Source organism: Heloderma suspectum, chromosome 4 (assembly GCF_057233095.1).
Source record: "Heloderma suspectum isolate Gila_16-S chromosome 4, 16-S_ref, whole genome shotgun sequence".
NCBI classification, from domain to species: Eukaryota; Metazoa; Chordata; class Lepidosauria; order Squamata; family Helodermatidae; genus Heloderma; species Heloderma suspectum.
In genome coordinates, this window is record NC_139461.1 from 141,796,668 (window position 1) to 141,809,027 (window position 12,360).

At 46.9% G+C, this 12,360-nt stretch overlaps 1 protein-coding gene across 1 annotated transcript in view; it reads right to left on the minus strand.

Annotated features, from left to right (window-relative positions):
* Positions 1-11,686, minus strand: part of SEMA5A (semaphorin 5A) — a 224,994-nt gene extending 213,308 nt beyond the window's left edge. Inside the window, exon 1 of the mRNA XM_084850685.1 lies at positions 11,291-11,686. The gene's annotated coding sequence lies outside the window, so the exon portion shown is untranslated. The remainder of the gene's footprint in view (positions 1-11,290) is intronic.
* Between the last annotated feature and the right edge of the window lie 674 nt (positions 11,687-12,360).

Below are 12,360 nucleotides of genomic sequence, written 5' to 3' on the forward strand. Positions count from 1 at the left end.
TTACTGATACTGATTTACTGATTTTTAATGACAGTTGGGGAGTTTTCTACTATTATGCAACACAAATGCATGCCCTTTTCTTGCTGTCCTGTTGCATTTAGGCCTTCCACTTGCTTTTCAAAAGCAGAAAAAAACTATCTACCAACACAATTCAAGAGAAGTGAAAATTCATTCTGTTTGCCGCACCAGCAAATGCACACCCTGGGGGACTTTCTGAAGCTGTATAGGGCTGCTTCCTGAACAGCACAAGGAGCACTTATCTAGCCAGTTAAAAAAAAAAAAAACCTATTTGAAAAACTGTGTCTACGGTTCCTAATTTTACCTGCAAAGGCTTGCTCAGGCTCCAAGGATTCCTCAGAGTGGAATTCTGGAGGGATTCAAAACAGCAGACTGCCACCTGTTCTTGGCTGGTCAATTTTGCAGTGCTCGAGGCTAGACGTTAAAACTAGCCTACCATGAACAGCTGGCAAAAACTATATGTCACAGAGAGGTCAATTTGAAATATGTTTTGGCATGGCTGATAAAACACACATTCTTTCAAGTCAGCAGTATGTTACAGAGACAAATTGGAAAAGACAAAAAACGTGCGCATTGTGTTTTATAGCTGATTTCATGAGGGAATGTGGAAGAGGACAGAATGGAAGAGAGAAAAAAGCCCCCTGATTCTCTCTCCTTCTGCTTCTTCTTTTAAGTAGTAATATTTAATTAGATAAAACACACAAACCAACAAATAGGGGAAAAATTAAGAATGATTGTAATTATGGTTCTTCTTTAGTATCATTTCGGTCTTAACTTTACTAGAACAAGCAAGGTTAGGACCAAATAGAATGCGAAAAGAGCAGATCCATGCATTTAAATCCAGGTGTGCCACACTCACATAGCCAGCAGGAGATCAAGCAGCCTTCCCCAACCTAGCACACTTCAGATGAATGGGAATACAACTCCCATCATCCCTTTTGGGCACTCTGATGGTGATGATGGACGTTATAGTCCAACACATCTGGAGGGCACCAGGTTAGGGAAGGCTCTTGCTTTCTACGTGATTCCAGCAGATCTAGGCTTCAACCCACTGAGATGCCACTACATCAAGTTTGACTTTTTAAAAAAGGGGGGGGAGCATCTTACACATTATTAGCGTTCTTCCTTCAAAATAAATGAGTTTCTGTCACTAAACAGTAACTGAACTGCAATTACGGGCTGCAATTAAAAGATGTTTGTGTATTGCTCATACGACAAGCAGTCGTAATGTAGATCAGAAACACTCAGCGGCACATACTGTATCGGGATCAGCCATGAGCTCTGGCCCGTGAGCTGGTGCTGCCTTTGCAGCAGGTGCCAATTCTGGAAAAACATGAGATCTGTGGGTTGTCCTCAGTAGTGGAAGAGTCACCGGTACCTCGATAATCGGTTGGAGGCAGAGTCATAACAGACTGAAAAGGAAGGCATAAAGCTATCCTCTTCTGGCTCCAGCATGGCTCCATTCCCAGACAGCCATAAGCTCTCCCTAATTTGGCAGGTGGCAAAAGTTTGCAGGTCATGGCTTTTTGCCTGGGCAACATGCTAGTTTTGGCTTTGCCCATCAGGATCACTACCACCTCCTGTGCCACCTCCAGCCCCTTGCTCTCCTGCCTGTCTCTGCAGCTGCCCTGCATCCTGGTCATTTCAGACCAACACCTTGGCTTTAACCTCAACCAGTTAAGGCAGGGGTTCCCAATGCAGTGCCTGTGGGCACTGTGGTGCCTGCAGGTCCTCACCGTGGTGCCTGCAGGCACCCGAAAATATTTTTTCATTTTTAAACATACATACATGGATTTGTGCGAAATGCATACAACTTTCTAGGAATTATAAATGGGCTGCAACAAAAGTGGACCAAATATCCAAATAAATACCTGGAGGAAAAGGCTATCAGTGGCTACTAGTCCTGATGACTACAGGCTACTGCCAGTACCAGAGGCAGTAAGCTTACATACACCATTTGCTGGGGAACATGGGCAGGAGGGTGTTCTTGCACTCGTGTCCTGCTTGTGGGCCTCCCATCAACAGCTCATTGGCCACTGTGTGAACAGAATGCTGGACTAGATGAACGCTTGTCTGATCCAGCAGGGCTCTTATGTTCTTAAATATGTATCCATTTGAAGCACCCTTTTCAAAAACTGAAAGTGTTGTAAGATCCTCAGTCCATTACATTACAGGAGATTAATGTTTATCCTTCCAATGCTGTCATCTCAGTCTTTTAGCTGTCAAAAGGGTGCAGAGAATCCATTTATGCCGACCATTTCTCAATTTCCATGAAGTAAGTAAATAATTTAAAAGAATGTGTATATCAGTGAATATTAAAGCCTGTTCCAGGACAAAATTTATCTGTGTAATAACCTCCCCACAAAAAGAAGCAAGTTCTGGACATTTCCAAAACGTATGTTTAAAAGAAGCATTCGCTCTATTGCACCACCAGCAATTAGCTGAATTAGATAACCCCTTATTAAAGAGATGTTGCAGTGTCCAATAGACAAGAAGCAAAGGTTTTGGTGAATAATGTAGCCTAAGATCTATTTTGTGGTGGTGCCCACCACAGTATCTCAAATTTCCAAATAAGCCCACAGGTCGAAAAATGTTGGGGAGTTAAGGAATTGCTCTTTGGACAGCCCCTTGCCATGTGAGGTCTCAAACCTCTCATGTCAACAACTGATGGAGCTGGCCTCTGACCCTGCAGGCACTCCAGCTTGGCTCTCACATGGTTGCTTACAGCCCAGCTGACCATCTTCCAAAGAACTGCTGTAGCATAGTGACCGAGTGTAAACTGGGAAGTCTTTGGTTCAGATTTCATCCGACTGAATAAGTGGCCTAGGCAAGCCACCATTGACTCAGCCTCAGGCCCCCATATGGGAATTATTGAGCCATTGTAAAGTTTGCTCAGATCATAAATGTGAAGCACTCTAAATATTTAGAAAGTGTTCCAAGCTACCCCTTATATTAAAAAAGCTAGTAAATTGCCTTGTACCAAGACAGACCATTGCCCATCTAGCCCAGTAGTTCTCTTACTACCATGGTACATGACCACCTCAAATCACGAGAAAGCTCTCCCATGCTCCATAGTGGTCTGCAGCCTTGACAGTGCATATAATGCGTTATCATCGCAAATGCAAACACACCAGTGTTAGCTACTGTAAGAACACGGTCTGAAATGGAAGGCTGTCAAGGCCCATCTTTGCAAGGGCAAGATTCCCAGATGTCAGCTGCTGAGGAAAATCCACAGGAGACAGCCATCACCTTCATAACCAAATACCTCTCAGTCACAAGTCGGGCGGCCCACGAGTTGCTCACAAGTCGGGCGGCTGCTACTGGAATCAGAATGATGGACCAGATGGATCTTGGTCTGATCCACCAAGGTGATTCTTATGTTATTAAGGGTGCAATCCTATCGAGATAGACGGCCGCCTCCAAACACGGAAGTGACCACCTATCCAAAGCAGGGCAGGAGAAGCACGGAGGGGATCATGCCCTCCATACTTCCCCTGCCCTGCTTTTTTGGCTAGACAGCCTATTGCAGCTGTCTAGCCGCAGGAGCACAGAGCAGGGAAGGAGGTTGCTGTACAACACATAGGATAAGTCGTACACGCAGCTATGCTCTCCCCACCCTGGAACGCCCCAGCCACGCCCCTTTTCGGCCCTGCCACGCTCCTCTTGAGAGCGCGGAGGATGGGGCTGTTCCGCACTGCCTCGGAGGCAGCGCAGAAGTGAGAGGAGGTCAGTTCCCAGAAAACAGCATATCCTATGGCTGTCTAGCGGCCATAGGATTGCTCCCTCTGCTGCTTACTCAAACTGCAAAGGGAATGAATGTCAGTTGTGTGACATTACTCATCTGACAGAGATCCTGCATGCTATCCTGACATCACAATTGCACCACACATCACAACTGCATACAGACTGCATGAGATAAAAGAAAGGTGTGGTCAGGACACAGGTGTGGGAGGTGCATCCTGCCAAGGGAGACAGGCCCCTTTAAAATCTCTGTAGAAGAACAGAAGAGGAGCAATACTAGATTGGCCCAAAGCTCCATCTAATCCAATATTGTTATGAATCAGGGCTTGATGGTGGTGGCATCCCTCCAAGTACTAGCATCTGGTATTCAGAGATATAGTCCAGGTTCAGATGATCACGTGGGTAAGAGAAGCCATCATGGCTTCTCCCCACAAACCCGCGCCCATCATTTGCATAATTACCAGTGCTGCAGTGCAGGCTTCCATGTTGTCCAAACCTGGCACGCTGCGCAGCTGGGGTGGCTTCATGCCCCCCCAACTCATAACTTGCAGTAGGGGTTGTACGGTGGGTACAAAGCCACCCCCACTGCACAATGCACTGGGTTTGCACGACACATCAACCCACACTGCAGTGCGGGTAATTGTGCAAACAAAGGGCGTGCACACGGCATGCACTGGAATGGGGGGAGAAGCCACAATGACTTCTTTTACCCCTGCGATCGTCCAAACACCCCCACAGTATCCCTGAATATGGCAGTACCATTTAGTTATAAAAGCTAATAGATGCTGATGAATCTCAGTTGTCATCACACAATACAGAAATCCTGCAACTGTACTGGAACTTTCTGCCTCTGTTTCCTTCGCTCCATTCCCCCCCCTCCCATTTTCTCCCTTTATTTGGGAGTTTTATATGTTTCTATATGTTTCATTTATGCAGCCACAAGATGGTGCTGTGGACTAGCCCTTATCGTGTGCTTTTTTGTTCATGGAAAAATTGGAAACAGATGTATTTATTACTAGTTATTTCCATTTCAAGTTAACCCGTTTAATTGCTTGGAAAGGATGAGAGAGGAGCTGGAGGGTGACGACATCATGTACAGGACATACAAATTTCTGTGAGTAACCAATCTCAGTCGCTGGTTAAAAGCCCCGTGTGATGACACCCCTACCCTCCATGAATTCATCTAAACTTTTTTTTAATTGTCTAAGGGTGCAATCCTATGCATGTTTAGGCAGGAAAACGTCCTACAACTCCCAGCATTTCCCAGACAGCATGGCTGGCTGGGGCTTGCTAGGAATTGTAGGACTTTTTCTGTTTAAACATGCATAGGATCGCGCCCTAAACTACTGAACATAGTCTGAAAACAACTCCTGTAAGGAAAAGGTTGGACAAACTGGGCATGTTTAGCTTGGAGAAGAGAGGACTGGAGGCTGGGGGGACATGATAGGGTTGTTTAAGTACCTGAGGAGCCAATTTCAGGTTTATCTGTGCCTGTGCCTGAAGACTCACTCCCCTCTCATTCTGGGTTCATTCTGGGCCATAGCCCAGTGACAGAGCACACACTTTATATCATAGGGTGGGGGTGGGGAACCTAGCCCTCCTAGGGGCCCAATCCAGCGTTCTGGGGCTCCCAGAAGGTCATGCCCCCCCTTTCCTGGCCACACTCCCTTTCCCCTAACTGCCAATGGTGGTTTCCCAGCTTTCGCACAGTCTTCCCCTGCCATAAGAGATTGAAGTGCCTCTCCTAAGGCTCAGCTATCAGCAGGAAGAGCTTTAAGCTAAAGTATGCTGGAATTCTGGCCCTGCCCCTTTTGCCTTTGGCTCCGCCAACCACCGGAAAGCAGCCTCTGAGAACTTCTCCAAAAGTGATGTCGGCCCTCAGAGTGAAAGAGGTTCCCCACCTCTGCTTTACAGTCCCTCAGAGTGAAAGAGGTTCCCCACCTCTGCTTTACAGGCCCTCAGAGTGAAAGAGGTTCCCCACCTCTGCTTTACAGTCCCTCAGAGTGAAAGAGGTTCCCCACCTCTGCTTTACAGTCCCTCAGAGTGAAAGAGGTTCCCCACCTCTGCTTTACATGCATAAGGTCCCACTGTCAAATCCCAGCATCTCCATGTAGGGCTGGGAAAGCTTTCTGCCAGAGACGGTGGAGAGCTGCTGCCAACCAGTGAAGACAAAGTGAAGCTAGATGGACTACTGATCCAACTTAGGATAAGGTAGCTTCCTATGTTCCTAAACTTTACTTAGGGCCTAAATTTCAAAAAGATTACCTATGCTATCCATTTTTAAAGTAGCCTTCAAAATCTGCATAGTGACAGAGGAAAGTGGCTTGGTTATTAGGTCTCTAAGGCTGCAGTCCTATACATTCTCCTGGGAGTAAGCCCACTGATCTCAGTGGGGCTTACTTCTGAGTAGACACGCGTAGGATTCCAGTGTTAATTTCTATCACAGGTCTGCTAATTATCTAGAGCAGAAATGCACAACTCAAATCACTCCAAGAGCCATTTTTACATAACTCCAGAGTAGTATACTGCTATATTAATTGCGAATAAACATTTTCCCATTCTTTTAACCCTGTATGGGGCTGTTTGCACAGCATGACAACCCACCATGAGTTATTTAACCCACAGTGAGGCTGTGCTGCATGCGAGGCACATGCAGCTACCATTCTGAATGTGCAAAACCAGCTTGGGGGTTGTTGCTTCATGTGAATCCAGCAAGCGTAGGCTATTCTAGAGTTAAACAACCCTCCAAAACTCATTGTCTGTTTTGGGGTTATGCGAGGGTTATTCAACCCTCGCAAAACCCATGCTTGCCAGCTTCACACAACACAACCCCCATTTGTTGCCTGTGCAACTTGGCACCTGTGGGTGTGGTGGTTCATCGTGTGTTAAATAACCCACAACGAGCCATGGCTTGTCATCCAAACCCAGTCTGTGACTGTCTGCGTGTTCACTCCCTGTCCCCTTCTCTCTGTATACATGACACTTTCTTCTTTCTCTGAACTTCCACATTCTTCTGGAACCCCACCCTGTTACTCTACCCTTTTTATCTTTTATCTATTGGCTACTCATTCCTGAAAGCCATAATGACTAATAATTTTAATAGGGTCATAAGTTATATAAAAAGAGGTACCTACCTTATTCTCTTAAGGGCACAATCCTAGGGCCACTGGACAGTGTCTAGACAGCCATAGGATTTTTCTGTTTCTGGGAACCTCACTCTCTGCCAGCTCCCCCACCACCTCATAGGCAGCATGGTTCATCCCCAGCTCTGTGCTCGTAAGAGCAGCACTTAGCGGTCAAAAAGGGGGTGTTCCTCAGGGTGGGGAGGAGACTGCAAAAGCATTGTTACAATGTTTCCTATGTGCTGTCCAGCCTCCCACCCCCCACTCCGACACACCCCAGCTAGACAGCCGAAATCGGCTGCCTAGACACAAATGCTGTGCTCCGCCCGCCCCATATTGGACAGTCGGCCACCTCCAAGTTCAGAGGCTATCCCCATAGGGTTATGCCCTAAGATGGTTCTGGCCACCTCATTTAAAGACCCATGTATTTGGAAGGAACAGATGAAAGTGACAGGGGACTGACAGATGAAAGTGAGGGGCAGGAACTATTGTTTTACACCACGAATGTTACCTCAATAGAAATATGGTGTTTCCATGCTGTGCATACATAACGACATAAGAGCCATGCTGGATCATATCACACGAGTCCATCTAGTCCAGCATTCTGTTCACAAAGTGGCCAACCAGCTGCCTGTGGGAAAGCCACAAGTCAGACATGAGTGCAGTGGCACCCTCCCGCTTGTGTTCTCCAGCAACAGGTGTACATAACCGTACTGCCTCTGCCACTGGAGGTAGCATTTAGCTATCAGGACTAGTAGCCTTGATAGCCTTATCCTCCAGGAATTTGTCTATTCTCCTTTTAAAGCCAAATTGGTGGCCATCACTACATCCTGTGGTAGCAAATTCTGTGGTTTAACTATGCACTGTGTGAAGAAATACTTCCTTTTATTTGTCCTGAATCTCCCAACAATCAGCTTCAAAGGATGACCCCGGGTTCTAGACTTATGCGAGAGGGCGAAAAATGTCTCCCTATCCACTTTCTCCATACCATGCATAATTTTGTATGCCTCTATCATTTCTCCCCTTACTAGCCTTTTTCCTAAGCTAAACAGTCCCAGATATTGTAACGTTTCCTCATAGGGGAGTTGCTCCAGCCCCTTGATAATTTTAGTTGCCCTTTTCCCAACTCTCCAATGTCCCTTTTTAGGTGTGGTGACCAGAACTGTACACAGTATTCCAAGTGTGGTCGCAGAATACATTTGTATAAGGACAGTATGATATTGGCAGTTTTATTTTTTCCTCTGGGCACATAATCACACATAAATTACTAGCAAAGGTTGCTCCTAATGATTTAATTAGGCTAGATGCCAGCAACTGTAAACTACAGCTTTCTTGCCTTGGCTAATCCTAAACCCTTGCCTAACCAGCCCTCCTGAACAAAATGGGCAATTCTAGAGTCAAGGTGTGCAAGGCATACCTCAAAAATAAGTACCTGACCTCAGTAACAACTCCACCCTGCAACATTTTTTGCAGGTCCCACTTGTAGGTATATACAAAAAGCATTAAGGCAGTAGCAGCAAAAAGATCAGATAAACCAGATTAAGCTGATACATAGAATCCAGCATTTTAAGAAACCATTACACTGTCTATATAGCAGAAGTTCACACTTCCTTTACAATACAGTTTTATCCCACTCACAATCTTTGGGGAAATGTTGCTGAACAAGCAAAAAGTTTGTACTTTCCATTTCTGAACCACCTCAGAGAAAGAAGTGGCACATATAAAAAAAGTGCTTTTCTCATTGGCTCATTTTAAAACATCTGCGAGGTTATGTGCCCAGAGGGAAAAAAGGATTAACTTTAAACTACTGCCTATCCTAAAACTCAAAATGGCATCTCCAAATGCGTAAACTGTATGTTTCACAATACATTTTAATGGACTGCTTGAATTCTACAGCTTGGCATTAAAAAAAAACACCAATCTGCTCTAGAGCCCGTCTGCTTTAATAGGGTGCTGTTTAAATCTGCTGAACATTTCTAAAATGTGAGCTTTACAAACTCCCCCAAACCACTTATTTCTTAAAAGTATAATTATTTGGCTCTGTAAAAGGAAATTGGCCGTATATACACTTATAAATCTACCTAATCAGTTTATTTTCAAAGATATATGAACCAACACATTTCCTGTCAATTAAAATGCCATAAGAATTCTTTTATGTTTAAATTTAGCATTTACACTAGGCAACAAACCAATACTCATTTGTCAGGTCAATACTCCACACAATAAGGATGATTTACACAACAGACCAGGCTATTCTCCATGGAGCAATGAATCAAAATTTTCTCTTGGTTTTCATACACATAAAAAGTATATTTTATGAGCAAGCAACACACAACTAGTATACTGACTTATTTTCAGAGGGTTCTAATAAAGACCATTTCACACACTACATAGAAGCAAACTGGGGACTGGCACTAAGTGGGGACTGGCACTCAACCAGAAGCTGCAGCCAATTACAGCTCCCTTACAAGTATACCTGTATGATACACTTTTGCAAAGACTTTGTTGGATTCACACTTGTACGTGTATATGGGTATGACGTTCAGTGTTCAACAACTAAAATCACTGAGTGCTGGCTTGCATGCAAGACTAGTGGAATTAAGCGTACAGAAATCCAGTGATGTATATGCATGTATGAACATGTTCTTCTGCTTCAGAATGCTAGGTACACACAATATAGAAGTCTATGTCCATAAAACTATCAATAAGTTATCATTAAAACTTCACAGAACATGTGAACAGTGAAATATGGCTTTTAAAAAGCGAATACCCAAATCTCAACACCACCCAAAAGAAAAACAAGAGAAGCTTGCCTGCTTCCTTGCCTGTTGACTTGTATCTTCAAAGACTTTACTGTTTTGTAAAGTCTTTGAGGATAAATGGATTCTTCCTTTTAAGGTTATTGTGTGCTGCCTTTCTGTTTGGGGGCCTTGTTTTAAAATTGTGCTTCAATGTATTTTTATTTATTGTCATTTGATGTACACCCCCTTATGGATCATTTTGATGGCAAGGCAGCATATACATCTTTTAATTTTTTTAAAAAAAGCTGGATTCAACTTGCAAACTCAAACAGCTTTAATTTGATTTAATATTTAAAATAGCTGCATTTCACCACAGGACTGGAAGCAAAGCAGCGTCAAGTAGCAGAGGATCTCAGTTTTTTGCTATTTTAGGCTATGTCTCTATGCGCACCTACCTAGCAGCAAACCCCACTGAATCCAAGTTTACTTGCTTCCAAGTAAACATGCATAAGACTGCACTGCAAGATCTTATAGTCTTTGCTAAATGACCATAACATCATACAGAGGCCAAGTCAGACATTTCACTTCTAATGTTTCTCCAAAAGGAACATAGCCAGCCAAAATTTCCCTTCTCTCCTCCTTTAAAACATCAGAAGTACCGGATAACATCAAGGACAGTTCTGCTTAATGAAAAACATCTGCAATCTCCCCCCCCCCGCCCCTTTTCACTCCACCACTTTCCCAAATTGATGGTTCCTACAAGGTGCCCGGAGAAAGCAGAAGCCTCACTTCTGGCGCCCCCTGCTGATTAGGGCAGAGCCTTCCAAAGCAAGATCGCAGGATACGCGGGAGGAGGAGGAGTCAGCTAATGGTAACGTTGAAAGGATACAGACGGGATGACCTCCTACGCTACGGGGGGGCGGCAATCGCGTGGAGTCGGAGTTTGCACCTTTCTCCTCTTCAGACGCAGCAGTTTCTCTGCCCTCTAATACGCTCTCTCCACAATGAAGGACCACCAGAAAGGCAAGGGACAGGCGGGCGCGTGGTGCGCCCCCCGAAAACGCCCCGTCTCCGATCTGCCCATCACATACTAGTACCTACGCCTCGACCCAGCTCCTCGCGCAACCTCCAGTCCTCCCGACGGATTTGCACATCTGGGCAGCGCCCCCTCAACTCTTTTCCTCGCCTCACCTGAGCTGAATTGCATAGCAAAAAAATAAAATCAAGTTCTAAAGAACAGCAATCCAGACATACCCGCGCGCGCACCAGCGCTCACGTCCTTGTGGTGGAGCCGTGAGAACAAGGCAAAGAAATCAAAACTGCGTCCTTAGGAGGAGTGAACCCCGTTGAACTCAGTGCGACTTCCTCGCGAGTAAATATCCCTAGGCTCGAGCTGCAGCGCTGCAACCCCCCCCCCCATATTTACTTCCCAAGTAAATCCCACTGAAATTCATAGGGCTTCCTTCGGGGTTAACCTGGGAAGGATGAGGCTGCAGAGGTCGCCCGACGCGCGCCCCGCTTTGTGGGGAAACCAGCGAATGTCTCAACCAGTTGGTGTGCGCTTATACACGCACACGCACCCCCCTCCCGGTCCCAAGTATTCCGGGGGGGATGATAAGTTGCTAAGGATAAGTTGCTAAGGGTGATGATAAGAACGAGGCTACTCACCAAAGCAGAAACACCATCGCGGGGTTCGCGTCGCCTGGTCTACGGAGGGCAGGTCCGAAGGCGGCACCAGGGGGCCCCCCGAAGGCAGCCCCGGGAGAAGAAGCGGGGCACTTGCCTGCCTGGCGTCCGCTCATAAAGCACCCGACGGCGGTTCTGGCACGACTCGGGGGCACAGGGCTGCCGCAGCCAGAGCGCGGAAGCTAGACGGCGGGGGTCGTGCGGGGGGACGCCGCGAGCAGCGCTACAATCGGGCGGAATCAGCGGGACGTGAACGGGAGCGGAGAAGAGAGCGGTCGCCGGCAGCAGCAGCAGGTCCCGCTGGAGGCGGTGGGGAGGCGGCGCCGGACCGGCTGAATGTGCGAGCGGCTAGTCGCTGTTGCTGCTCCGCCTCTGCCTTCTCCAGCCCTCCCGGGGAAGGGTCGAAGCGGAGCCGGCGAGCCCTTCTCCTCCCTCTGGGCTCTGCCACCACAGCGAGAGCTCGCCAGGGGGCGGCCTTTCCCGCCGCTCTCCTCCTCCTCCCTTCCCCGTCCGAGGAGCGCGGAATGAGCTTTGACAGAGACCCTCCCTCCCGGCTAGAAACGCGTGACGTTTCCCTTTTGTGCCTGCGGCTAATTTTCTAGATATCCGAGACCGGGAGAGGCGGCGATGGCGCTGCTCGGCTTCTCGCGCGCGCGCGCGCGGCAAAGCACGCACCCCCCCCCCCCCGCCTTCTTCAGACGTTAGGTTTGGGGTGACGTTCCTTTGGGCCTGTTCATATGGGCGTGCTTGACGCCTGATGAATGCAGGGCAGGGGTTGCCCAGTTTCAGGGGTGGAGCTCAATTACGTTTCAGGGGGCTCAGTCTCCAGGGGAACGCGTGAAAGAGTCAGGGGCCAGAATCAAAGGGACCCTGTGTCACCCCTTGGTTCTCAGACTCCACACCTGCATCTCAGGATTCCTAGCAAAAAGCATCAAGTGGTAATGATGAATGAGCCACGCCAGTTTCATATGCCAAAAAACTTTCACGTTTTCACATCCCCTCAGTAGCAATGCCTTTCAGTGGAATCGGTTAATATATTTAGGCGTGAGTAA